The sequence below is a fragment of the Mustela nivalis genome (genome assembly GCF_964662115.1).
Source record: "Mustela nivalis genome assembly, chromosome: 5".
Taxonomy (NCBI): Eukaryota; Metazoa; Chordata; class Mammalia; order Carnivora; family Mustelidae; genus Mustela; species Mustela nivalis.
The window spans coordinates 88,133,370-88,158,726 of NC_139024.1; the positions used below are offsets into that span (position 1 = coordinate 88,133,370).

The window sequence follows — 25,357 nt, forward strand, 5'->3', positions numbered from 1 at the left end:
TGGGGTCTTGTCAGAGTCAACAAGGGTGGGCCCTCACCATACCGGAAACTAATGGTTAAATGTGCGCTCTCTCCTTTTGAAGTCATTAGTGGGAAATGAGAAACTGAGGTAGAAGCCAATGAAGAAAAACCGTGGGGGCAGAATTCCACTTTCCCCACCGTCTTTCATCAAGCACAAGAAAAGCTAAATTGAGTCCTCCAAAGGAAGGTCTAAAAAGAGGAGCAATTTAAATAACTTTCCCCAGCCCTTGGTAGAGAAATGGAGAGGATCAAACAGCCTCCAGAACCCTGACATGAATTTGCATAACTTTGGCCAAGCAAGGGAGGAGGAGGGTGGTTTGCTCCTTCCCTAAACTTGTTTGACACCCACCACACACTCTCTCCAGAGGTCTCTTCAGAGGGTGAACCTTTTCAAACAAACAAGAACTTCTACCTCAACAATCTAACAGAACGCTATGATTTTAAAGACAGAGAGAGAGAGAGAAAGAGAGAGAGAAAAAAAAAGGTCAACAGCCTTCTGAGTACACAGCGCAGGCTTTGTTCTGCTCCCTTCCCCACTTCCTGTTGCCTCCTCACCTCATCACTTTTTAGTTTTGAAGTGTATGTGTTTGCTCTGGTGTCACTGCATGGTTTCAGTGGGAGGCCATCGGAGCGACCAGGATGGGGACTAGACCGTTCTGACACACAAAATCACCACCGCCCGACCATTAGGAAAGTACACCCCAAATTTCACTCCCCTCCTGTCAAGAGTGGGCGTGCTAGGAAAACACTTGTGGGCGAGCTTTCCTTTGTGGGGAAGGTCCTGTGTGGGCAATGGCCACCTAACCGCTAGCGAATACCAGGTGGCTTAGAACTGGGAACCGAGGCGGAAAATACTCGGTACCCACAGACCAAGAAATACCCTCGAGGAGGCAAATTCCAGCCCTGAAATCCTTCCCCAAACCCTGCACTCCGGGCAGCACACAGCACTTGGGAAAGGAACTGAAAGACTAAAATCCTCTATGAGGGGGACCCTGTGTAACCTCCTCCTTAGACGGAAAGGTCAGAGCAAAAAGAGACATCAAGACCGTTTGGATAGCACCTTCTATCACAGAGGAGCAAACCAACACTGAGACATTTATCATACAGGTCATTTATTAATAGCAGGGCCGGTACTGGTCCCCGGCTCTCCGTCTCCCAGGGCAGGGCTTTTCAACATCTTATCCACTGAACATGGACAAGATGCTCACTAAATGTTGGCTTGGCCACAGGGGACACCAGCTTGTCCCCAACACGTGAGGGTCAGGGAGGGTGACTCTAACATGCTTTTGTCTGTTACTCACTAGAAGGTCCCATCTTCTAGAAGGAAGTTTTGCCGGGTAGAGGACAGTCGGTCTTTGTAACCCACTCTGACTTAGGGGCTGTCTTTTAATGGGTCTCCAAACTAGCTTACTGCATCCATCCTCCAGGCAGCAATAAAAAAATAAAATAAAATCTGGCAGAAGGATGATGTTACATAAGGTACAGGACTGGGAATGGGAAACTGGGCTCCACCCTTTGGTGAACTTGGGTCTCATGGGGAAGCCTAGGGAAGTCATCCTGCCCTCCACACCTTCCTGTGTCCGTGTGTTCCATGCAAATGTTGACCTTCAAGAAACTGTTAAAAGCCTTGTGAGTCCTAAATCTGCGTCCCTTCTCCCACCCACTGACTGCCACAGAGCTCATTGTCCTCTTCCTACCTTCACTGCTCAGCCCTCCTGCTCGTTCTACCCGCCGAGAACACCTGGGAGCCCTCAGAAGGGAGACCAGTGCACCAGACGGGGCCGGGGGCACTCGCACCTGATTTGAGCTTATTGTAAGCTCTCAGCGTGCCTTCCTGTGTCATCTCCGTGCAGCAAAGCTCCAATCACCCAACCAATAAATATGTGACATGGGGCTGCTGTGCTCGAGGTGCCCGACTACATACAGGGTGGGCATGTTTCAAGGACAGAGAGGCAGACATCCAGGATTGGAATCTAAACAGCCAAACCCAGCCCTTGCCCCATCAGCCTCAAGCTCCCTCCCTGGATGGCTTATCTTGTAGCCTCCGGAAACTCCTGACTTGGCAGTTCATGTTTACGTGTTTATTTATTATCTGTCTTGCTCACTAGAAGGAATGCTCCTTCTAGATTGAGGGGTACAGAGACTGACTTTGTTCATGGCAGCGAGGGCAGCCCTCGGCCCATGGATGAATGAGTGAGCAAACTCGGATCTTCCTCCATCACAACCAAGGTACTGAACATCTCTAAAGGTCACATTTTGGGGGCACCTGGTTGGCTCCGTTGTTAAGCATCTCCCTTCGGCTCAGGTCGTGATCTCAGAGTTCTGGGATTGAGCCCCGCCTCGGGCTCCCCGCTCTACAGGAAGCCTGCTTCTCCCTCTCCCACTCCCCCTGCTTATATTCTCTCTCTCTCGTTGTCTCTCTCTGTCAAACAAGTAAAATCTTGAAAAAAAAAAAAGAAATAAGTGTCACCTATTCCTCATTTCTAAAACAAGGGTAATGTTAATGCATTCTTTATATGACCCGAGTAAAGATTAAACAAGAAAATGATTGTAAAAGCATTTAGGACGTACCTGCCACACAGTAAACAATCAATGAGTGCTACCTATTACTTGTTAGCCATTATTATTATAGCCACTGATGGAAACACAGGCAAAAAAAAAGCCTATTTATTATGCCCTGGGCAGTTTTAAGGCTAAAGAACTAAAATTCGGAGTACGGAAGACCCATCCATAAAAGATCATTAAGAGAGGACCGGGCCACAGGCCCGCATAGCTACTAGGAACCCCTCAGAACTAAGTCTTAGCATAAATTTTTTTTCATGTAGTTTATTTATGTTTTTTTTTTAAGATTTTATTTATTTATTTATTCAACAGATAGAGATCACAAGTAGGCAGAGAGGCAGGCAGAGAGAGAGAGAGAGAGAGAGAGAGGAGAAAGCAGGCTCCCTGCTGAGCAGAGAGCCGTATGTGGGGCTCCATCCCAAGACCCTGGGATCATGACCTGAGCTGAAGGCAGAGGTTTTAACCCACTGAGCCACGCAGGTGCCCCTTTTCATGTAGTTTAAAGTCATGAGCTCATTTGGGTAAATGCAGCTTTACAGGGCCCTATTGTTAAAAATCTTAGAGTATCTAAGGCCTGCTCTTAAGATCCAGCTGGGGAAAATGAGACATACACACACACACAAAACTATCAACTGAAACCAAAACAATGTATGTCAAATGTTAAATAAGAGCCCTGGACAGTAGGGGTGCCTGGGTGGCTCAGTGGGTTAAGCATCTGCCTTCAGCTCAGGTCATGATCTCTGGGTCCTAAAACTGAGCCCACATCAGGCTCCCTGCTCCCTGGGGAATCTGCTTCTCCTTCTCCCTCTGCCTCTCCCCCTGCTTGTGTTCCCTCCCTCTCTCTCTCTGACGAATAAATAAATAAAATCTTAAAAAAAAAAAAAAAAAAAAAAAAAAAAGCCCCAGACAGTAGGACTGTAAAGTGCTGGTAAATGTTTACCGATCACCTCTAAAGAAAAGGCGGGGGGTTAGCCTTGATTGTAGCATTTGTCTTTTTCCATGGTACAGACACACTCACTACAGCCCATCTCGAGCTTCCAGCGTGAGGGCCAGTGGACATGGAGTTGGGAAGAGGTGTGTGCAATCCACCCCCAAGAGCTGGTGTAAGCCAGCTGCAGGTACCATAGGACCAGGCCCTGTAACTGGTCCTCAAGGTCAATGCTGACAACTAAAGTCTTTATGTACTTCAAGTTGCAAAACAGCTAGGGCCACACTGCACCTCCTCATTCAGTCACAAGGGTATATTGCCCTCATTCTGCAGAGAAGGAAAACAGAGTGTCAAAAATGCACCCCAAATGTTTGGGCTCTGCCAGTAACTGACATTATCAGGGCCCGAACCAGTATCTTCCGGGGGAGCCATGACCTCTCATGGCCCCCACTACCCCTGAGAACTAGTGCTTCCTAGAGGAGAAGCAGTTGGCAGGGTAAGCAGTATGCGGAGACCAGGGCAGAAATGCAGGACAGGGACCGTGGTTTTACCTCAACAGTGAACTCAGTAGCAGAGGCCAAAGGGCTAGGGAACACGTAAGGTATGAAAAAACTTGAAACTAATGAAACCATTTGTTCAGCGTGCTTCACCGGAGAACTGCTCTCCTAAAAACAGTGATCCAGTTATTAAAATCTGCATTCCCAAATTTGCTGCAGCATAAGGTGAAGGAGCACAAGAAAGGGGAAGCAATTTAAATGACAAACAATGGGGGGCTCGGTAAATCACTTAAGGGCTACCCAGCACCACAGAATGCTGTTGCCACCACCCAAAGTCGTGTTTTAGAAGAACAATCTACAACTAGGAAATGCTCACAGAATATTGTTTTAAAAGCGTATTACATAACAGTATGTGCAATGTGACTCCAATTTTATAAAAACGGACAAGCAGGCAAACGCACCCTATGTATAGATGCAGAGAAAAAAAACGACTGGAGACACAGATTTCAAATCCTCGCACCGGTCTCTTCTAGAAAGGTGTGATTATGGACGATTTTTATTTCGCTTCTGATTTCCTGTATGCTCCAACTTTTCTATAAATGTGTCGCTTTTATAACCAGAGAGATAACCAGTGGACCATATATTTCCATGAGGATTTTAAAAGGCTGAGAAGAATAACAGCACAGAATCAGAGAAATAAACTCCAAGGAGGCATTCCTCTGGAGCAAAGGTCCAGCTGTTCAGGCTTCTCGTACTTTCCTCCTATTCCCCAAGGAGAAAAGCCCCCCAAACTCCAACTCCCTTACACACACACACACATACTGACACACACACTGACCAGCACCTGCCTCACCTCCATCCCAGCCCCTCACCTCCTCCTTCAGGAGACCATCCTCTCAACCTCATCCCATGATCTACCCCCGACCTGGAGGGGGGCAAGACCTGGAGGACACAAAAGAGAACGGACAGCCACCAACAACTTATAAGCAGTCCCCATGTGCTGTGAATTCAGATGTATGGCAATTCTAAAATGTAACTACTGATACCAACCTTTTAAAACAAAGAAAAAAGAAGTTCAAGAAATGATACCCAAGGTCATGTAGCCAGCAAGGGCCCAGAATCGGGAATGAAACCCAAATCTAATCAAAAGTGGTCTGTACATGCCTAAGAGGCTTGCCCCCTAACTGTATTTGACCATCATGAAATACAAAATAATAATATGCCAATTCAACCTACTTTGGTTTATATCCAGGCTGGAAGTGAAATGCACCACCAGTCCTGAATTGAGAATATACAGATAATTAATAATTTAAAAAAAAAAAAAAAAAGAAAGAAAGAAAGAAAGGAAAGGAAAGGGTTGGGGGAAAAACCCAACCCTCAGCTCTGTGCTCATCCCTCATTCAGTGAAGTAAAAATAAAAATTGAACCTTCCCCCAACACATTGTGCTTTAATGAAAGCACCAAGCCAATCTTCTTCACTACCACCCACCCCAGCCCACTTCGTTTAAATTTAGGCAACCACCAGGCAAACTGTACCCAACTGCATTATCTGAAATGAAGTCATAGAGCCCTCATCTGTAACACCAGCACATGCTCCCAGGAAAATAGGGTAGGGCACACAGGGCTGGTGTCCCAGGGGGGCATCCGAGGCTGTGCCTCGAAGACCCTTTGCAAAGAGCGAGTTCTATGAGCAGCTGTGCCCGGGTGATGCTGTGTAACCTCGTGACCGCCAACTTCCCCTCTCTGCGTTCAGTCACCAGCTTACAAGTCTGGGGTGGACCCACCTCCACGTACAGCTGTACGGCTCCCCGGTTCCTAGGACCCTGACGTGTACAAGGCAGCTTGCGGGCAAGGCCTGGATGCCCCATCCCACCTTCCAACGCCCAGCATGAATGAACAGTAACCCCAGGTATGGGTGATGGGGGTGACATGAGTTGACCAGACCCGGAACTGCTATAGTAAGATTCTTAAGCTCCGGCTTTGGAGTATTTGGTTCCCACCCGATGTCTGGTAACAGGAAGAAGAGAGAGGGCTAAACAGCCAGAGGTTCCAGCAAGGCGGGCTCTTCGGGGACCACCCAGGCAACACTGGAAGGGATTCTGCCCGCTGAGACCCAACAAGCTCCGAGTCCCTCTCTCCGCACTTGACCTTCTACATAAGATCTGGCCGGAGAAAGGGAACTTACTTACAAGCCAATGAAAAACTCCTTCTGGTTCTCTAGATGAACCTGAGGCTCTAGGGGCCCACAGGCTAGCTGGATTTTTCTTCCAGCAACCTAGTCCATAAATGTCTTTTCAAGGTTTCCTAGAGTTTCACCAGTGTGTCTAAGCCCTTATCTGTTGGTCTATACCCACTTCCTCAGGAAGAGGTATCAGGCACCTGGGAAAGGAGGATAAAATTAATATTCCCAACTCAAGGAGAAACATAGTCTTCACAAAAGTAGAACTCACAGCTCTACACTGGAGGAAACCTTAAACTACTGTGCACTCACTGAGACCCTGGGTTGACAGCACTGTCTAACCAACCTGGGGCACACACACACAATTCCAGTCCTGCTCCAGCCCTGCCTCCTTCACACCTGGACTCTCCCAAGCAGACTGTCCCTGCTGAGCCATGCTCTAAGACTCTGTCAGATACCCAGTAGGTGGCCAGAAAGGCTCAGAGACAAGAGGTTTAGAGAATGCAGAGGGCAACCAATGGCCTCAAGGCTCTGAAGCTCTCAGACAAGTGACTTTAACTATTCAGCTTCAGGACCTGGGAAGCAAGCCTCACACACCTCTCACCTCGGCCTGAATCCGACAGAACAGAAGACTCAGAGCCTGAGCCCCCTCCCCCAACACTCCCACACCATGGTCATCGTCACAGCCCAGAACATCCCACCCTCCAAAGGCAGTACTTTCAAGGTGAGTAAAAGTGAGACATACATATTACGTTATTTTACACAGTGTTAAATTTACCCAGCCCACATCCCCAAGGGGGGGAAATGACAGAGAATAATAAATATTTTTGATTGTAGGTAAAAGTATGACTGATGCATACAGTACCAACAACCATGAACTCTGGAATCAGATCTGGATTCAAATCTAGACCTTTTCCGTTAAAGGCTATGTGACCTCAAGCAAGTTACTTGATGTCTCTGAGCTTCCTCATCTGTGAAACGAGAGTGTATATAACTTAAAGACAGTATATAGCAGAGAAAGTATCTGTAACTTGCAATTTATTCATTAGTTTTGATTGTAAAACTCCCAAGTTGTTCTTAGCAGCCCGGGCCGAAAGGAGAATTATGAATCCCTGGAGAATGAGGACCCACACTCAAGGAGCAGAGTCAGAGCAACAGGACAAGCACATTGGTCCCCTGCCCCCAACATGCACAGAGTGAAGCAGGAGGTGTGGCCCTCACTCACAGACCCCGGGGCCCTTGCAATGAGCACTGCAGATACACTCTTAGGCATCTGGTTTTCAAACTTTTTTTAGCACCAGAATCCCAGACCCTAATATAGAAAACAAAGATAAAAGGCAAGATGCTCTTGGAGAAGCAGATTCTAAGATTAACTAATCTGCAGCCCTGAGAGAATCTGGCAAACTATAATCGCCCTGTAACAGAGAAGAGGGGAAAGTGACGAGGAGGAGGAGGAGAGCGAGTCATCGGAGGAGGGTGTCAGCTGTGCCACAAGATGGGAATCTTGAGGCAACGGTACCCAGGTACCCATTTGCCTGACAAAACCGACAGCCTAGGGCACCTTCCTCGGCCAGGTTTTGCTCCCCGAACCCCTTTTCCGAGGGTGAAAATGGCAAGACAGAGGTGCCACGGAGACAGGCTCTAGAATTACAATATTATTTCATTATTGCCAAACATTTATTAAGGTTCAAACACCCACCCTGCCCCTGACGCCCCTCGGGTCTCAAGACATCTCTTGGGAAAAACGGGCCCAGAATTCCCAGGGCCCAATCTCCAGCCTTGGTCCCAGCAAGTGTCTCCTCCCATTCCTTGTCCCGCTCACTCTCACTGTCTCTCCTTTCAGATTTCATGACTTGGCATTCATTTGTCCAATAAAAACCTCGCCCCAGCAAACTCCTAGGAGGACTACCAGGCCAATTCAGCCAGCTCGCAAAAGCTTGTCTCCATTAGAAATGTATAAACAACCCATTCCAGCACAGAATGTGACTATCAGAAGATAGCTGCTCATAAGAAAGTAATACGCACAGCAATCGTCTCATAAACCAGCCAATAGCAGCACTGCTGGAGAGCAACACCGTGGCGTAATACCATCGTGTAATACCATGCTTCCAGAAAAGCATGGCCGAAATGACACTTGTCCTTCCATCAACCACATGAAGTCTGAATGACATGAGTTAAGAGAGCAAAATAATTTCACAGTATTCCCGCCCGTCAGAAGCCAACTCCTACTTTGCAACCTGAACCCTACAGCTGGGGAGTTACTGCTTCAGCAGCAGCAGCTTCCAGGGAGAAGGTGGTAAGGCAGCACGGTGGGAACAGTCCCAGGATCCTGTGTTCAAATCCCAGCTCCAGCACTTGCTAGGGGTGTGCCCCTCAATTAGCTGATGTAAGCAGAAATATTCAATAAATGCAAGCCTGCTCTTAATGCCAACCTTCCACTGCAATCCCTAATCCTAACGAAGGGAGACCGCTCCAAACATTTTCCCAAACCATTAACCGGGCAAGTGTCCTTCAACCCAGGTCAGGATCACCTGTGTGTTCACAGGATGGTATTCAGGAATCATATGCTCTCAGTCCTTACTTCCCCAAATGCATTTCTGTGCTCTGCCCAGCACCAGAATTCTATCCACCCTTCAAAACTCAGTTCCAGTGGTGTCTCTGCCATCTCTCAATGGAAATTAACCCCTCTTCTGCTACTCCCCCTTGCTTGTTTCGTACAGCACTCAGTTGTTCTGCTTGGTATTATAGTTGTGTTAGGGTTCTGTGCCCCAAAGAAAAGATTATTCAGCAATGTTTGTCTCCCTCATCCCCCCAAAACCTCCTGGTCTGGCACATTGCTTTGTGCAGAGCAGGTCAAGAAATATTTCAGAAGGATGGATGGGTGGGGAAGGAACCCATTCGAGAGAGACCTGATACCACTTAAAATGTATTTTGGTGCACTCAGTGGGAGCCCGTGTTACCTAACCCAATCAGACTACAAGGAGGAAGGACTAAGGATACACAGTGGCAGGGAGAACAGTCTGCAAATAACACCAACACTTGGAGGTGGGGGGAAACAGAACTACGGGTCTGGAACCCAAGCAGTATAGACCTGACTCAGTCCTTCTCCGGTGACAACCTCAACCCACTGCCATCACCTCAATGGGGCCTCAGTTTCTTCAGGTCGACTACCTAACCTGCTCCACCATGAGACAAATGGTGGGAAGGAAGGCACCACAGTGGGAAAGTGTTGTGTATTTCCTGGGGTGCAATTTTATTTTCTAAATGGTTTGGGTTTTTATAGGAGGCTATTTGTGACTTTTCTACTAGAAAAGTCCAGAGGAAGAGAAATGAAACAGAATGTACAGAATTTTTAAAAATAAAACAAAAATCAAGAGGAAGTGGGTCCCTCTCAAAGGTTTCTCATTAAACCAATAGTCAAATTTTAGTAATCAGCTTGTGTTATGATTTCCATGACAGATCAGAGCATATTCAACCTAAAATGATCAGAGAACGTACAGCCCCCTCCCCCCGCAACTGGATTCCACCCCTCAATTTTCTCTACCACCAGCTTGGGGACCCTGGGTTTCCTCCTGCACCTGCCTGCAGGGAAGAGACACTGATAAGCAGGAGGGGACTGTCCAAATGACAAGACGTGACCAGAAAAGAACCTACACCTTCGGAACAGCCACAGCGCTGGCGGTCCTGGATGAGAGAGTTCTTCACCTAAAGGCTTTAGGAAAGGCATGTGCATGGCTGTATCCAGCGCCAGAACAGATGTTGACGTGAAGTAACTGGAGTAGACAGGAGGGACAGAGGGAACATAGGAAGGACAGCTCCTGCAAGTCACTGCCACTGGAATTAGGGGGTGGCGAGCAGGATCAGAGTAAGTGAGGGCTCTGGGAACAGAGGCCCGCTTCCCCGCCCTGATTTCTGACTCCTCTAGCTCATGTCAGACCCTCTGTAGTACAGTAGGGAATGGAGACCGCCACTTCGATGACTACCACTTATTCACACTCTTTCTGTTCTCCAAGCAGAGGCCTCAGGACCCAGGGGGAACAGGAGGATTGGATCGCAGGATTAGAGCCTTCTAGCATTCCAGGAGTCGGTGTGATGCTTCAGAAGGAACACTACCTTCGGAGTCAGAACTGTGTTAGTATTGTGATTATTACATACAGGGTGTCACTTGGCCTCCCTGACCAACTTGACGTGCATACGTTTTCTTCCTCAGCCGGATCCAGTTATAATGAAACTGAGGTCATAGGATCCACACTTTCTCTGCAGAGAAAAGCATTCCTGGTCCCAGTTATGGGCAGTACCCCAACCCCATCCGGCCTCTGCCTAAATGCTGCACCATTACTACACCAGGGAGTACCAAGCAAAGGCATCTGTATTGCTCTGAGAGCACAACTCAAGAGACATAAACACAGAAAGAAGAAAGTAACCAATTATAATGACCTACTTCCCATGGGGGTGGGGGGGCAGTAATCACCCTGAGTTTTTCTCATCCTGAGCACCCTTCATTCACTCCCTCTCTCAACACTGGCTTACAGAGGGGATGTCCTGGATGAGTGTCCCAAGTAAGACACTAAGCATCCCCCCACCCCCTGCCCAGGACTGTACCCTCTGGGAGGGCAGCAAACGTGGGGTTGGTAGAGGCAGCAGTATCACCGTATGACAAAGTCAAGAAGCAAGGGTGCTCCGCTGTAGGAAAACCATCCCCACCGCTGAAAGCGGAGGATGGCAGAAGAGGGACTTGAGGAGATGTCAGTGCGGAAGGAGGCAGAGGCAAAGGATGATACCTTTATCCCACCATCCTTCACTGCAGGTAAGGTCAGCTACAGCAACCGCCACCCTGAATGTCCCGAAGTTCCGATCGCAAATAGCGTGTCATGACTGCCCCCATAAACTTTGGTCATCTCCCAAGGAGGCCCAAACAGATACCCTTCACAACTTCTTCTTCCCAGGGGAGGCACAAAGATCTCTGGGAGACCCTGGGGCCTGACTGGCCAGAGCAAGAGGCAGGATGTGTACTGAACTGCAAGGGTTTGTGGCCATCGTCTCAAAACACCAGAAAAGCCTGGTCTGGCCAATCCCAGGAGAAGCCCAAGAGGAGAGAGGATGGGAAAGGGGCATGCTCTACCAGGACCAACAGCAAGTCCAAGGTGCAGAGGCAGGAACTAGTTAAGTGAACACAGAGGCCAATTTAAGATACTGAACTAAGTACCATCAATAACCAGGGAGTTCACCACTAATTACCTAGAAGGAACATCTTCTCTCCCCTCTTCTTACCAAGGGCTTCCTCAATCATCCATGCTTTCAAAATACAAGATTCACAGCACTGCTTGTCTTTATAGCTACCACTTTTTCTGTACCAGGCCTGTAGTGAGTGCCTTAATTATCTCATCAAATCCTTGAAACAATCCAACTGAGCAAAGTGTCAGCGTTCCCATTCTACAGATGAGCAAACTGGCTGAGAGGTTACATAACTTAACCAAGGTCCCATGGCACAGATATGCACGCACACATGCACATACACATGCACACACACACAGAGAAACATTTTATCTGTTCACTCCAACTTTAAATTCCATCAGAGCCCCAGACCCGGGCACAGAACCCACCTGCAGGGAACCAGGTTGCTAGAACGGTCTCAGGTATGTACAGGGCACCCGTGGCCGCTTCTGCAGCCACTCACGACTCCCCACGCCCTGCCCCACCCAGCCCCACCTGCAAGAGGGAACAGGCTGCCCCATCTTCACAACTGAGCTCTTCCTCAAAGACTAAAAATGCCCCAAGCCCTGTCTGCCACTGGAGACCAAATGGAATTTCACAGGTTCATCTCTTGAAAGGAAAAGAAAACCATCACCTGCAGGCAGAGAGGAACCAAAGACATTTTTACTTAAGACGAAAAAGGGTCTCAGGCTTTGAAGTGTTGCTCTCAGTGGCCGATAATCAAGAGATGAGAGTCGATCCCTTAAAAAAAAATTAATATTCACACGAGACCAAAAGCAGACACAGCATAAACCTCTAGTTGAGAGGCAGGCAAACACCAATTTGCACAGACTTATTTAACTGACTTCAAAAATGCTGAGCACCATTTTCTGGGTCAAAATAAAACTCGTGTAGGGAAATCTGGGGAAGGAGGAAGTCGAGAAAGCGACGGACCCTCACCCAAGACCTTCCTACTACTTGGGACCATGGCAAGTATTTTCCCTCTTCTTCTTCTTTTTTTTTTTTTTTAAACATTTTATTTATTTATTTGACAGAGAGAGACACAGCGGGAGAGGGAACACAAGCAGAGGGATTGAGAGAGGGAGAAGCAGTCCTCCTGCTGAGCAGGGAGCCCAACAAAGGGCTCGGCTCGATCCCAAGACCCTGGGATAATGACCTGAGCCAAAGGCAGATGCTCAATGGCTGAGCCACCCTGGCTCCCCTTTTCTCTCTCTTCTTCAGACATTGATGGCTGCTCTGCCTTATGGCAGAAGGCCCTACCGCTCCCGTCTGGCAAGGGCCTGCCGGGCATCTGAAAGCTTTACAGTAAACGGTGACTCACCTACTGCAGCCACCATAGGTACCGCTAATGTGATAGGCGCGAGTTTGTTCCATCCACATGAAAGAGAAACACTGGGTGCAGGGCTGTAAGTCTGACTCAAACTGTGACCCCCACTCACCACCACTCATCAGCATTTAGCTGAAACTCAAACTGTAATTACCCAGCTCTTGGGGACCAAGGACAGGAGGAAGGGGGTTTCTAAGGAAGGGTCACATCCATAAACACAGACATGTCACTTCTCATCAGACTAAGTCTACTCATGCAACCACTTATTCGACAAATATGCAGGGAGCAGCTACTCTGTCAGATACTGGGCCCAGTGCCAGATAGACAGAAGGAAAGAAAAACCATAGCTGCGACCCTCAAGGAGATCCTAAGTCCTGCCTTCACTGCTTTACACACTTTTTCTCACTGGATTTATGAAGTTCTCATGCCACAGCTCCAGCCGACAGAGGAAGACACTGAGGCCGGGAGGTTAGAGCCGGGTCACGGGGCTAACTGAAGTGGACAGCCAGGACTCGAATTCATTTCTTTTCTTTTTTTTTTTTTTTTTTAAAGATTTTATTTATTTATTTGACAGAGAACACAAGTAGGCAGAGAGGCAGGCAGAGAGAGAGAGAGAGAAGCAGGCTCTGCACTGAGCAGAGAGCCCGATGCGGGGCTCGATCCCAGGGTTCTGGGATCATGACCTGGGCCGAAGGCAGAGGCTTTAACCTGCTGAGCCACCCAGGCGCCCCTCGAATTCATTTCTAAGCACCCTTGGGTCTGGGCTCTCAGACATGATGTTACCCGGAACACAAATAAATAATTACAAATAATAATGATAATGACTAGGGTGCTGGTGGTGGGTGCCTGGAGGGCTCAATCGTGTAAGCCTCTGACCCTTAGTTTCGGCTCAGATGATGATCTCATGGGTGGTGGGATAGAGCCCTGCGTCAGGCTCTGCGCTCAGTGGGGAGTCTGGTTGAGAGTCTCTTTCTTCCTCACCCTTTGCCCCTCCCTGCTCTCTTAAATAAATAAATAAATGAATCCTAAATAAGTAATAAATAAATAAATAGGAAAGCTCAGAAGGAGACAATGAAGTTCAGGCAGGATGGATTCTGGACACCTTCCCATAAGGAAGCCAAGGTCGGGGGGGAAGTGAGAATACGGCCAAAAAAGCAAGTAGAGGCGAGGCCTAGACTGGATTGAACAGTGTCATCCTTCTCCCAAATTCATGATCACTGGGAACCTCAGAATACGATCTTACAAGGAAATAGGGTCTTGGCAGATGTACTTGTTAAGATGAGTTCCTATTCATCTTAAGCCCACCGATGCCGTGAGGAAGAGAGAAAACAGACATAGAAATGCTCACAGGGAAAAGGTCCTGTCACAGGCAAGGCAGAAATTGGAGGACGGATGTGTCTCCAAGCCAAGGAATGCCAGCGTTGCCGGCAGCCGCTGGAAGAAAAGCAGGGAACAAATTCTCCTTCAGAGCCTCTGGAGGGAACCAACTCTGCTAACACCTTGATTTCCAACTTCCAGCCTCAGGACTCTGAGAGAACAGGTTTCTGTTCTTTGAGGTCACCCAGCTAACACGAGGCCTGCTCTCGACAGGCCGTACGCATTGGCATCAGGAGTCTGGAGGTCGGGGTATATTCAAGGGCGTGTTTTATTACCAGTGCGAAGCTTGTGCCCTTCAAAGCTGGGGACTCCAGTCCTATGGATACCTGTTAGTGACCTCCAGTGATCTTCCCACCCACATACTTGCTGGTCTCATCAGGGGTCACCAACTGTCCACGCCACTCCCATTTTCCACCCCCATCACGGGAGCGCTACGGTACCTTCTGGATGTCTCTATGGCCACATGATGAATTTTCATTCCTCTGGGAGGACCCGACCACCTTTCCTTACCGGCCCCCACCCCAATCCAGCCCTCCTGAACAGCACAGCCATGGCCAAATCAGAGAAGCACAGCTCCCAGAACACCTGACCTCTGGCCCCACTGCACCCAGCCTCAAGGCTCTGGCTGATTCATAGGCTTGTACTCAGGCAGGAGTCCCACCCCAACTCATTTCCCTGTCCTCTCCTCCCACCTCTCGCTCCTACCCTCCTACCGTTCTCTCTGCTAACGCCTGCTTCCTGTCCTAGCAAGCAACGCAGAGCCAAAGGCCTCAAGAAGTCAACACCATAGCCGGCCTGCCTTCTCTCACTAGGAAACTCTCACATGGAGTTTTCTTTGTATCTGTCCAGAGTGGAGCTAAGATCACACTTGCTGCACTCAGTGATCTCCTCCTGTCTGCGGGCACCACAGAGGTTTGGAGGGTGGCAGAAGTGTTCACATGTTTAGTCAAAGCTCATGTGCCACCCCCCCTGCCCCCATTTATGCCAGAGACCAGGTCCCTTTCCCACGGGGCAGGATCATGCCTGGGGCTGCAGATGGGGTAACCGCCGCCCCCACTTCCAGCCACGCTCTAAAGCTTTGGCTGTTATCTTACTTATTCTTCACAATACCCTTGCCAAGTATTGCTGTTATCACTGCTACCTTCCAGACAGCAGGGTGAGGCCCTAGATGGTTAAGCACCTTGACTCCAAGTCTTATAGGAAAAAAGTGAAAGGCAACAGTCCTGCTGTGTCCCAACTCATGCGTTCAGGGGAGGGGTGCAGGGAACCCGAGCCCCAGCACACAGCGCCCACTGCATGTCCCCAAGGACCAAGACAGGTTGGCATCCCTCCTGCGGGACCCTCTGAGCCTCCACTTCCATATCTGAAAAACAAGAAGGATGACTCCCACCTTCAACAGTTACTGGGAGGATTTCAATGAGGTACCATAGGTAAAATAACCGAACAAAATGCCTAACCTGAGGAAGGTGCCTAATACAGTTAAGGTGCCTTAAATCCAAGAGAGGGACAAAGAAAGAGGGACAGAGAGAGGTAGGCAGAAAGAGAGAAGCATCCACCTGCCCCTGAGAAGTAAAAAGTAGCACTGACCCCCTGGGCAGCAAAGCCAACGACACAGAAGCAAATGCCATCATTTCCTGGAGGCTCCAATCCTTCGTGATCACAAAATAGTAACATCAGCAGCTATGACGCATGGAAGCTTGCGCTTTGTGCAAACACTTTCCACAGATAACTCTCAATGAGTTGGCCTCTCACACCCCAGAAGGGAAGCTGGTTATCCTTCTTTTACAGACAGAGGGACAGAGGCTCAGAGAAGTCGATTAACTTGGTCACAGTCACACGGGTTGGCAGTCGTAAAGCTGGGGCTGACCCCCAGGTAACTGACTCCAGGCCGCATTATCCTTATCACTGCCTCCCTAAAGTCAGTCAGACCCACCTCATGACCCTCACCTTCCATCTTCTCCACCTCAGAAATTCCCTGCCTTTCATCCTCTTCTCCCCACTGAGAGGGAGAAGCAGAGTGCTCGCTGCTTGGTGCCCACAACTCATCGTTCTCAGGAAGGTTTGTGGCACAGATGCAGAGGAAGCCAGGGGCCTGTCCTGGACCCCTGTTATCCCAGGAAGGAGCTCAGAGCCCTTCGCAAGCTGCCCTTCATAAGCCCCTCCCCTCATAAGCTGAGGTAACAGACATGGATGTGTTCAGTACATCCCACAGGACTGCACAAATCCATCTCAGGCCTTTGGAACCTTCCAGAAAACACCACCTCTCTCTCAAGCGTCCTCACACTCTGTCTCTTGCCTAGTCACTAGCCCCTTGCCCTGAGTAGCCCCAATTTCCCTCATCCTAAAAGGCCACCTCTGACCTTGCCGGCTTCTCGGGACACTTGCCCCTTTGTAGAAACCCGTATCTTCACCCCCTCTGGGCTGATCAAGCTCCCTGGAGGCAAGGACCATCAATCAGACGGCCCCATATCCCTATGGGATGCAGCATGGAGTCTTTTGGGGGCATGCATTCAGGGAACACCTTGACCAATAATAACTGAAAGCACAGAGAAATCCTAAGTCATTCTCACAACCAACGAGGGAGACAGAGAGGTTACCCTCATTTCACAATGAGGAAACTGGGGGTCAGGTTAAGAAATCCAAGGACATTCAGCTCCCAAGCAGAGGAGCCTGACACTAGAATTTCTTAGTGAGGCCCCAAAGTGTACCAAACAGGCCGAATAAGGGCCTGGCCTCCTTCCCTTCCTGCCTTGTCCACAGGCTAGGCTTCTAAAAAGATTCAGCTGTGTGGTAATTCTGAACCTGCTCACCAGAAGATTCTCCCGAAGTCCCTGTGTCTTCCTCGGGCCACATCTCCCGTTCCAACATGGGAGGGGCACATTATCTCTGTTTAATGTTTCCCGGGGCTGCCGATGCCTTCCAGAAGTAATTCAGTGGCTCTGCTGGCTGTCTTGTCTGGGGGTGTATCTGTCTGCCTCCCTCCCACTAGAAGTGACATTCTGCAGAGTTGGGGAGAAAGTGAGGGAGAGAAGGCAGGGGCTCCCAGCACCCTGCAAAGCTGTTCATGAAAAGAGTGCTCGCCACAGCCAAGAGCTCCTGGGATCTAATTTGTGGGTGTCACCATCACCTCCCTCTGAGTGGGGACAAGGGGGCTGGACAAGGTGTGTGACTAGCCCCAAACCACATGGCAACGCAGTGACTCAAACCCAGCCCATGTGGATGCCTTGCCCAGTGCTGTCTCTCCACCACAACACGGTGCCCACGTTTCCTCTTTTTTACTACCAGAATTTTCCCCCTCCTTCCTGCACTGCATATCAACAATTTTATGGGGGGGGGTGTGAAACCTCTCCTCGTTCCACCTAACTTCACCCCACACAGTCACCTAACATCACCCCACACAGCCACATATGGGGGATCCCACGGGATTGCTGTCCCAGAGTTTACCTACACAAGGGTTATTTCCAATTTTTCCCCATCTGTGGACAAGCTGGTTGTTGGCCCCTTTGCGATTACTTCTGTGGGACTTATTCCCAGAAGTAAAAATACTGGTCCCAAGGCATGAACCATCCCGGTGCTATTGGAGCCCAACGTCATCCTGATGTCCTGAAAAACAGCCCCACCTTTCAGTCACACGAGAGGCACCCTGTGTTCTTTCCCACAGGCCTCCGCACTGGGTTCTAGAAATCTCATCGATGTGCTCCTAACTTTATAGGCCAACCGAGCTGTTTGAACTCATGTATCTTTGGCGTTGAGGAAGATAAACGCTGCACATCTCAGGGTATTTGGGCTTCAGACAAAATGACCCTCTTATGTTACCAACAGTCTGAATATTTGCCTTCAAAAATCTTTGCCAGTTCTGTGTCTACCTTTGACAACAAGTTCTTTTTGGTTTGTTTTGTTTTTTTTTTTAATTAATTTTTTTTTAAACAAGTCCTTACCCATCAGCTCAGGGCACCTGTTTCCCTCTTATCCTCCCCTTTAGCACAATTTTTATTATCAGTTTTGGGGGAAAACACTCCTCCCCCTTTACTGAGCCACACAGAGCATAAACATGTCCCTGGAGAGCCCCACCCCAAAGCCCAGGTCCACAAAGCCCGCCCTGAAATGACCGGGTACACGTGTATTCCTTCTACCTCACAGATTTCGCTCCTGTATGGCTGAATGCATCTCGGTTTCATCAATGATTACTGGTATGGAATTTTCACAAACACACCATTGCTCCCTTCAGCGAGGATAAGTATTCCATCTGCTTCCTCTGAGTTCTGACAAGTTTTTAACATCAGGTTTTTAATATGTTGAGATTTTATAACCTATGATGAGACGTAAGTCTAAGTGTGCCTTCTCTGCGTGGCTCTCTGGTGGTTCCCAAGAGCCCCTTTAAAATAATATCCTTCGCTATTGTTTGCCATTCCAAATTTGCCACGTGCGAATGTCTTCCATTTCTTTAGATCCATTTCCTCGCACCAACCTCCCATTTTTCTATAATACCACACAGCTTTAATAACCACTGCTTGCCTGCCCCGTTTGCCAAGAGGAGCCCGCTGCTAAAAGATTTTTGAAGGATATTTCGGTATGCTTACCCACCAATTTTTCCTGATTATTGCTATTATTATCATTTTGCATGCTTTAGAACGTTTTTTCACTGGGATTTTAACTGCCGGGGCATGAAATCGAGGCAAAAACCTTGGGAGACTGACTTTTCAGTACTTTAAACTTCTGATCAGAAACAGCCATGCAGGATTTTGTAATTCTCTTTGAATAGAAATTGTGTCATTTGCAAACAGTGATATTTTTATCTCTTCCTTCCCTATACCAATCCCTCCAGTTTCTTTTTGTTCCTATATTGTTATGACAAGCATCTGTTAAACTATGTTAAATAAAAGTAGTGATAAGGGACATTCTGGTTTAGTTCCTGTTTTTCAGGGCACACTTCTAGTATTTCTCCACTTGGTATCTGCACTCCTGGAAGGCTTGGTACATGATTATACACACCAGGCTCTTTAGCTCATTTAGGAGTAAATCTCCCAACAATCCCATTTTTAATCTTATGATGCTTTATAATGCATCTATAATTAAGTATATTTTGGCATTTACTGAGACCTAACTCCTTCATTCATTGAGTATTTGTTCAGCATTGATTAGGTTCCAGGCATTGTCGTAAATATTGGATGCTCTGATTTTTATGGCTTATTTCTATTAATAGCGGTCTCTCTGTATTAAACCACGCATATATTCCTGGGATGAGCCCTACTTGGTAACTTTTCAAGACTCATTTTCCAAGAACCCAAGTGGCTGTAAAATTTATCTGGAGAGGGGTGCCTGGGGGGCACAGTCGGTTGAGTGTCCCAACTCTTGGTTTCCGCTCAGGTCACGTTGTCAGGGCCTGCACTGGGATACCTGGTGAGCTGGGGAGGAGTCTCTCCTTCACACACACACACACACAAGCGCGCACACACGCACACACACACACACACATGCACTCTCAAATAAATAGATCTTTTTAAAAAATTCATCTGGAAAAATTAATAGACAAGGATCTTGAGTTATCAACCTTCAAGAAGCAATTCTAATGTTGCCTCCCCCTTCTGAAGCAGAGGTTCCAGTTCCTTCCTCTGGGCACGATGGCCCCCCTCCCATCCTCTCCCAGCCTTACCGCACTTACTGCGGGGGCTGTAATACAATCAGACATCCAGCTCTCTGCCCCACCTCAGGGCTCCATCACTGACTGCCCTGAGGACAGAAGCCTGGGTGTTTCACTGGTGCGAAGCACCATGACTAGCGGACAAGAGTTGCTCAATAAATATTTCCCGGAGTAGTTAGGTCATTCATCTATTTGTTTATTTCACCCATGATCTTTTGCAGCTGTACTTTTTAAGTGAAACTGATATGTAAAATCCTTCTCAGGATCAGCTGGACGTGGACAAGCCAGCCCAATTCCACACACACACACACACACACACAGAAGCTGTCTCCTGCAGCGTGGGCCTCCAGAGGAGATCCTAGGGATCTCCAGCTAGAGGATGGGCTCACAGTGACTTCGGAGTAGGTGACAGCGTAAGATGAGGTGACGAACAGTCTTTACCAAAGGGCAAAGCCCTGTGACATGGGAGCCCAGACAGTGACCCTCCACCACACAAGCATCTGGACATCTATGAAAAGGTTACCAAAGCCCCAGCTGGCGGGTTGAGGCCAGATTCCAACACCCAGAGTGGGACTAGTCTTGCTAATTGTTGCTTATCAACACACATCCATGCCCCAGACACCCTACAGAGTTATCTTTCCAACCACCCCGGGAGGTATCCTCAACACTTCCTGTCACACACACGAAGAAACTGAGGCCAGGCAGGTCAAGTAATCTACCCCGAGCCACACGGCCAGTAAATGGATGAGCTGGGATTCCAGCTGACGACTTCCCACCATACCTTGCCATCTCCAGCAAAGGGCCAAGGCAGGGTCTTAGTCCCAGCACATATATCAGGCATGTTAGCAGAACAGGAACCAACACAGAAGCCTCTTAGAAGAACCGAGACTCAGAGAAGGAAACGGGACACAGGAACAACGCAGGAGGCCCCTGCCATGTCAGAGCCAGAACAGTGTCTGAGCCCAGAATCCTGGCCGGAAGGGATTGGAGTCTGCTTCCTCAGACCATACAGGACTCCAAGAGCTGAGGGCAGGGAGGAGCGACAGGAAATAGCCCATCCTCTCCCAAGATGATGCAGGCTGGGTCCGGGTGGGCATGCCTCTCAGCTCCACAGACTGCGAGGGGAAGCAGGGTCAAGCCAAGCAGGCCCTCCACTGCCACGGGCAACTGTTTAGAATGGGGGCTTGGGGAACAATGAGAATCCCACTTAAACACCTTGGCCTTTGGTTTCCTTATGCATAAAGGGAACAGGGCCGGATCAGATGCCTTCTGTAGATACTGTGGGTTCTAGTCTTCATTTGGGGATTCTTTGCTTTAGCAGCACCATTTAATCAGGGGTCTTATGACCTAGACATAGGCTTCAGGATGTTTGAAGCCCATACAAGCAAAAGAATTGAGGGTTTCAGTGGGCATGAATGAGGGTCGGCATATTTCTGGAGCAGAAGTCTAGATTTTCCCTCACATTTTCAATGGGTCCACAGACCATCAAAAAGGTTCAGAACAATGGATCCAAATGTACCTAAAGTCAGCTAAACCAGGACAGGCTAGACAGCAGTGCTGAGGTAAGGCAGTCCACTCACCCACCAAGTATGACTAAAGAAGTTCTGGACCTTCTAGTGTTTAAGACCACCTGCAAAATGTGTGGTCACTAATGAAGCCAGAGAAAGTGACCAGGATTTGGCGGGGGGATCCCATCTTCCCTACTTCAAAGAAGAACAGTATGAATTTTATCACAAGAGTTAGTAGCATCATCTTTGGACAGCTGACAGGTTTACTGCATACCATTCCCTCGGGAGATCTAGTGCCCAAAGTTCAGAGAAGGAACAGGTGCCACTTCCTCTCCTTTCTTGCTCCTCAGCGGTCGGCCCCACCTGGAGCTGGTTAGAAACCCAGAATCTGGGGCCTCACTCCGGGCTGGCAGGATCAGAATCTGCATTTAACAAAGGCCCTAGACCCCAGGGGATTTGTGTGCACTTTAAAGCTGGAAAAGCGCTGCTGTACTTGTGTGGACGGAAATTCACAGGAGGAAAAAAAAAAGAAAGATAAAATAAAAGTGAAAATAGAAGGAACAAACAAGAATGTGAGCAAATGTCCGGGAAGAGAACAAAAGCCCAAAGCTGACTCTTAGAAAAAATAATGAAGGGCGCCCAGCTGGCTCAGTTGGTAGAGCAAGCAGCTCTCGATCTTAGGGCTATGAGTTCGAGCCCCATGATTGGTGTAGAGATTACTTAAAAAATAACAATCTTAAGGAAAAAAAAGAATGAACGTTCTATAAACCATGGGCACAAGTAATTTCAAAAGAATACACTAGAGGGGCGCCTGGGTGGCTCAGTGGGTTAAGCCTCTGCCTTCAGCTCAGGTCATGATCCCAGTGTCCTGGGATCAAGCCCCGAATCAGGCTCTCTGCTCAGCAGGGAGGCTGCTTCCCCCTCTCTCTCTATGTCTGCCTCTCTGCCTACTTGCAATCTCTGTCTGTCAAATAAATGAATAAAATTCAAAAAAAAAAAAATACACTAGGAAAGTTAGAAAAGAAACACAACCTCATAAATGAGTCACTGATACACTAACAGTTTCAGGTGATCATAAGCTAATCAACGAAAAGGCTAGGATGATGCTGATAAATATGTAAGATCCTCAAATTAAAGCAAAAAAAAAAAAAAGGGCAAGAAAACTGATCAGAAACAGAAGACGGGTCACAAAAAAGCAGAAACAACCAAGGGAAAATCGCCTGTGCTTAATGGCTCTGCGATGTGTAAACATTTTTTAACATTCCAGTAAACAGCTAAAGCATTCATACTTTCCTTTTGACAAATTAAAGCATGCAACTCAAAGCTGAAGCCTTTCAAATCTGACTCCAGTTCCCAGAGGGCACCTCCGAGAAGAGCTCGGTGCCCACCTTTCAGGCCCGCTTTATATGAAAACACGATCCCCCCCAAAACATGATACTGTCAAAAAGATGATACCATCTTCCTTTTCAAAAATGGTAACACATCGTATGCATATCACCCTGCAACTTGCCTTTTGCACTCAATATTACATTTCCAAGGTCTACTCTTTATCATAAGATTATCACAACATTATCTATTCCTTTGAACCACTCCTGCATGGTTTTTCCAACTTTCTAGACTGAGTCCCATAAGACGAAGTCTATTTTATAGTGTGACCCAGTTCACACTTGGTGAATGTGCAAAACTGAAACAAAAAGTCTCACCAAATATCAGCCCCCACTGTGGACAAGGCTCCCCTGATCGCCCACTGCCTCCCAACCCACCACACTGATTTACTGGCACCCTCAGGGTCTGAGCAGCCCAAGCTGTATTTAGCCCTCACTAAATAAACACATACTTATTTATCCATCATGCTGATGGATGTTCCCCTTGTCCTCTCCAATCTCCACTATAGCAATGTTCCATCGACACTGACCATGGGTGTGAACGTTTCCCTGGGGCAGGCACCTAGGAGTGGGGTCACTGGGTCCTGAGACATGGGCATGTATAATTTAGATAAACACCACCAACTGCCTTCCAAAGTCATTGTACCCATTTGCTCCCACTGAGGATATACAAACGTACCTTTCCTTTACACACTCACCAACTCAATATATTCTCAAATGCTTTCATCTCTTCCAATCTGACAGATGAAAATGTCATTTTACTGTTGTTACGATCTGCATGCTTTATTGGAAGAGTCTGTGAATCTTTTCTTTTTAAGAGTCTGTTACCTTTCTTTTCCTGTGGATTTCTGTTCTTATCCTTTGCCCCTTCAATTAAGTCAGCAATCCTTATTTCTAAGAGCTCGTATATAGTTTTATTCGTATATAGTTAGCTCCTTTTATCATGTACGTTGCAAATATTTTTTTCTCAGATTATCACCAATCTTTTTTCTTAAAGATTTATTTTATTTGAGAGAGAGAGGGCGCGCACACTCACATGAGGGGAGGGACACAGGGAGAGAATCTTCAAGCAGACTCCCCACTGAGAGGGGAGCCCGATAAGGGGCTCAGTCCCATGACCCAGGAGATCATGACCTGACCCCAAACCAAGAGTCAGAAGCTCAACCGACTGAGCCACCCAGGTGCCCCATATGACCACCTATCTTTTGACTTTGTTTATGATGGTCTCCTCGTGCAAAAATTCTCATTTTTCTGTTGTCAGTTTTATCAATCTTGCATGTCCTCTGGGAAATGAGAAACACTTAGGAAGGTCTCTCTACTCCAAGACCGTAGAAAGATTCTAGTGCTTATATACTTTGATTCTTCATTTAAATCTTTCACCTATCTCTGATAGACTTATTTTGATCTAAGGCACAAGGTAGGGACCCTACTTCCTGCACCTCCCCCTACCACAGACGGCTATCTAGATGTGAAGATATTATCGTTCCCCATAAACTTGAAATGCTGCCTTTATTACAAATCACACACACACACACCCCTCCTTTTCATTTTGGGGCTCTCTATTCTGCCCTGTCACTTGTTATCTTAATTACTACAGCTTTTATTTATTTTTTTAAAAAAGATTTTATTTATTTATTTGACAGAGAGAGAAAGATCACAAGTAGGCAGAGAGGCAGGCAGAGGGTGGGGGGAAGCAGGCTCCCTGCTGTGCAGAGAGCTCCATGCGGGGCTCCATCCCAGGACCCTGAGATCATGACCTGAGCCAAAGGCAGAGGCTTAACCCACTGAGCCACCCAGGCGCCCCACTACAGCTTTTAAAATGTTTAATATCTGTTACAGTAGACCCTTCTCTCTTTTTCTTTGTCATATTTTCATGCAGATTAATTTTTCTATATGAACTTAGAATCAGATTTTTCTACTACAAAAATAACCCTATTGGTAGTTTTTATTGTGGTCACATTTTTACTGTATAGGAGAATTGATATTTTTCTAACACTGACTCTTTCCAGCCAAGATTATATTATCTTTCTGTTTAAGTATTTTATGTCCCTTTGCATAGCACTGAAGTCACATATAATTTTTGAAGCTTATAACTAGATAGTTCATCTCTTTTGTTGCTTACATAAATGGAATTTTTTCTTCCATCGTGTTTTCCAGTTGGGATATTGTTTATATGGGAGAGGTACTGATTTTATGCATTCATGATATATTCATCTACTTTAACAAACTCTCTGTCCTTAGTCTCCTCCTTCTAGTTCTTATACCTCTTATTTCTTTCTCTTAACTAATTTTACCAGCTTATCCTTCCAAAACAAGGTTACAGAATTATGGTGCTGAATCATGATTTTATTGGGAATGTATCTACTACCCACCATTTCAATGCTAAGCAAAATTTGGCTACCAGTTTGACAAAGATCTATTTTCTCACAGTGAGGAAGTATCTAATTATTCTTATGTTATGAGTTTTTATTAGAAAGAGATGCTTAATTTTTCATAAATCTTTTCAGCATCTTAGACCCTTGAATATGATGAATTGTATTAATAGAAATCCTAAAATTAACCTATCCTTGCATTCCTGCTCTGAAACCCACATGCCTATGCAGTTCTTTCAGTGAACTACTAGATTCTGTGTGCTAATCAGTAGTAGAATTTTGCATCAATATTCAAAACTGCGATCACTTTGTAGCTGTGTGCCCCCCTACAACTCTCTTGCCAGTAT

At 47.3% G+C, this 25,357-nt stretch overlaps 1 protein-coding gene across 50 annotated transcripts in view; it reads right to left on the reverse strand.

Moving 5' to 3' along the window:
• Nucleotides 1–25,357, reverse strand: part of TRERF1 (transcriptional regulating factor 1) — a 202,564-nt gene that overhangs the window by 145,055 nt on the left and 32,152 nt on the right. The gene's annotated exons all lie outside the window — the stretch shown is intronic.